Source organism: Myotis davidii, unplaced genomic scaffold (assembly GCF_000327345.1).
Source record: "Myotis davidii unplaced genomic scaffold, ASM32734v1 scaffold486, whole genome shotgun sequence".
Lineage (NCBI taxonomy): Eukaryota > Metazoa > Chordata > Mammalia > Chiroptera > Vespertilionidae > Myotis > Myotis davidii.
Window position 1 is genome coordinate 385651 of NW_006298678.1, and position 4002 is coordinate 389652.

Consider the following 4002-nt stretch of genomic DNA (forward strand, 5'->3'; position numbering starts at 1 on the left):
ATCACTCCTTGTTTGACCCTTAACATTTCTACTTTGCCCTACTATAATCTAATCAAAGCAAATTCTATACCTTATTTCAAATTGTTGTACTCATATCTCTATCAGTTTTCTAAAGGTTGACCTTTTAGAAACAAACAAATAAACAAAACAATTGAAATTCTTTCATCTCTTTCTTACTCATTGCCTACTAACCCCTTTCTCTGGTAACATTTCTTCCAGAAAGTTTGGTCTTAACATCCATCTTTGGTCCTATCATGGTACCCTGTGTTCTGTCTTGGTACTTATCTAATTGGGTTATGATAATCTTCCCAACTATGGTGTAACCTTCTAAACAATAGGAATCTATTAAAAATAGTAAGTGGTCAATAAAAGTTTGTGGTCATAACATTTTCTCTGCATTTTGAATTTGTTCAACCAATTTATTGAAATCATTTTAATGAATTGGAATTGCTAGGGCTAATGATATTCAAAGTTTATGTTTTGATTCAAAACTAGCTTGCCCAATTGTAGATGCTCCTCATCAATCTGTCTCCCAGTTTTTATTTATGAGAGTTTAAACTGCACAACACTGTTCAAAACTGGAAAACATTAGATGTCACTGTTTTTATTCTGTGAGTGTGATATTGCAGAGAAATGATTCTTCTATCACTGTTCAGGACAATCATCATATCTTCTTAATCCTTAATCGTCATTTGTATTATTTTATGTTCTTTTTGCAGTTTCCTTGTATTATAATGCTTCTGATGCTGGTTTCTAAGAACTTGTTTATGACTAAATATGTTAATTATTTCTCATGCATTGCAAATGAAATACCATGTTTTTTTGTTACTATTTTACTGTAGTGTTTTACTTTTTGGTTGTACCAAAGTTGTATATTAAATACAATCATGTTCTGTTTTAAAAAAACTTAAGTTAGAAATACAAGAGAAGAATTTCTTTTCAGACACATTTTAGCAACTATGAAACAGATAATTTAATATATTTTAGGATTCAAGACTTCAACAGGGAAACGAGAAGAATAAAGAAAATCCTGATTTCAAAGATTTAAATAAAATAAAAATAAAATTAGACATACAGATGGCCAATAGACATGTGAAATGTTGCTCAACATCACTAATAATCAGAAAAATGCAAATCAAAAGCACAGTGATGTACCACCTCACACCTGTGAGAATGGCTGTCATCAATAAATCAACAAACAAGTGTTGGCAAGAATGTGAAAAGAAGGGAACGCTCATGCACTGTTGGTGAGAATGCAAGCTGATGTAACCACTGTGGAAAACAGTGTGAAGGTTTCACAAAATATTAAAAATGACACTTCCTTGTGAATCATCAATTCCACTTCTAGAAATATATCCAAAGAAACCTAAAACACTAATTTGAAAGAATATATGCACCTCCATGTTCATTACAACATTATTTATAATAGCCAAGATATGGGAGCAACCCAAATGCCCACCAATGTATGAGTCAGGGGAGAGGGGGATCTGTGGTACATATAACAGGGGAATACTAGTTGGCCATAAAAAATGAAATCTTACATTTTGAAACAGCATGGATGGACCTAGAAGATATTATACTAAGTGAAATAAATCAGACATCTAAAGACAAATACTATATGATTTTACTTATATGTGTAATCTAAAGAACAAAATTAATAAACAAACAAAATAAAAACAATACAGAGAATAGATGGCTGACAGAGAGGCAGGGGTTAGAAGAATGGGATGAAAAAGGTGAAGGGCTTAAAAAGTACAAATTAGCAGTTGTAGAATCGTCACAGAGATGTAAATTATAGCATAAACAATAGTTAATAATATCATGATAACAATGTACAGGGAGGAATAAAAGTGGGTTTAGTTGTGAGTATGTGAAACACAGTGTTTATTTTTGTATTATTATTAATTCATTGTTGTATTATTTTCCATGTGAACAATTGTAAATCTATTTTTGCTCCACCATTTATGGGGCCAGGTGAGTACTTAAAATATGAGGGGAAACACTTTGTAAAGTATATGCTTGTGTCATAACTATGCTATATACCTGAAACTAATACAAAATAATATTGAATGTAAACTGTAATTGAAAGAAAAGAAATACAAAATAAAAGAAAGATCAAAATTTAAGTATTCAATTTCCTAAAGATACAAATGGATTCATTAGCTGATAGGTAGATGATTCATTGGTTGGTTGATTAACTATTAAATAGATAATAAGTAGGTGATAGAAATATAGATGATAGCTAGATGAATAGATTGATTGATAGAAAGATAATAATTAGAAAGATAGATGATAGATAATAGATAGATGGATGGATAGACAGAGAGATAATTAGATGACACATAGAAAAGAGGGGAGCAGAGTGGGGAGAAGGAGGTAAAAAAGGAAGGAGCTCAGTAATTGGAGTGTTGGCCCACAGACTGAGGGGTTGCAGGTTGGATTCCCAGTCATAGGTGCATACCTGGATTTCAGGTTTGATCCCTGGCTCTGGTTGGGATGTGTGCAAGAGGCAGCCAATCAAAATTTCTCTCTCTCTTGCTCAGCACCAAGTTTCTGTCACTACTGTTAGCACAGAACCATGTGCTGGACCTCAAGGTGGCTGCAGATTACATCACCAACATCTTGAGGGGATTGACCTGATTGAAAAAAGTAAAAAAAAAACAACAAACCAGCATCCAATGGAAAGGTGGGGTGCTGACTGTAACACTAAGAAATCCTAGAGAGGTTCATTTAATACTTAAAAAACAAACAAACAATTGTTTTAAAGCCTCTTTAAGCTTGACTTCTTTATTTTATTTTATTTTATTATTTTATTTTATTTTATTTTATTTTATTTTTTTATTGCTTAGAGTATTACATATGTCTCCTTTTTTTTCCCTCTCCTCTTAACCTTCCCCTGGCCTCTCCTACCCCCCAGTGTCTTGTGTCCATTGGCTATGCTTATATGCATGCATACTAGTCCTTCGGTTGATCTCTTACCCCCCGCCCCCCAACCAACCCTCCCCGGACTTCCTGCTGTGGTTTGATAGTCTAGTCAAGCTCTTAAAGCCGAGTCTGAGGACCTAGAACTGAAGGAATAACAAGGGCCAGCAGAACTAGTAGCTCCAGCAAAGCATCAAAAATGGGATGGATGACTCCATTAATAAGAGGTTTGCTATGTAACTCATGAGGACATCTGCAATTGTTTTAACAGTGACACAAGTTGGGCCATTCAGGCACCTTCTGGTACAGAACTGGAGGTCCCTAGTCCATAAATGGGTCAGAATGGACAAAAGAAATACCAGATCAATTAAGAGTTATTTGGGTCCCATGCATGTGCTGCTTATAAATAAAGAGTCCAGTTCATTCAGCCCGTGGTTTTTCCTGTCCCCCCACTGGACAACCTCATGTAGCCCTTCTCTTAACCCTCAACTCCTGGGACTCTGCAGAAGCCCAGCCCACTGAATCAGAGGCCCTTGGGCAGCCAACCTCTGAAAGGGGCCAGGGCCTACGGCACACAGTGCCACTGACTCGGCTTCAGCATTGATTAGTGTGGGTATCATTAATGACCTCATGTCTTCTGATGTGTTACCTCTTCTGTGGCTCTCTAATGAAGGAGTGCATGACCTTTTTGATGTCCAGATACTAAATTCTAGATTCCAAGAAAACTTTGGACTGTTATCTACCTATAACTGTGTAACATTGTAGACTCCCTAATAACCTAAGTATTTATAAAGAACATAACACCTGTTTAGTTTGTGGATCCTGAAGTCTCATTTCCTAATATTTTCTCTCTTATTTCACAAACCTTCAACCATGAAAACTATATCTTACAGAAGGCGGGCAAGTATATGAACATATTAAAGAGCCACATGGAAGATATAACAAAACAGCCTTAAATTTGGGAAAGGAGTGCCTCAACACTTGAGGTATTTCTATGATATGTGAGAGGAAAGCAACAATATCTACTTGCATTATCTAAAATTATCAGACTACTTATTGTGCAAACAAGTATACTTTTGA

At 35.3% G+C, this 4002-nt stretch overlaps 1 pseudogene; it reads left to right on the forward strand.

The window, feature by feature from the left end:
* The first annotated feature begins 2535 nt into the window (after positions 1 to 2535).
* Positions 2536 to 3687, forward strand: LOC102775094 (annotated as a pseudogene).
* The last annotated feature ends 315 nt before the right edge of the window (positions 3688 to 4002 follow it).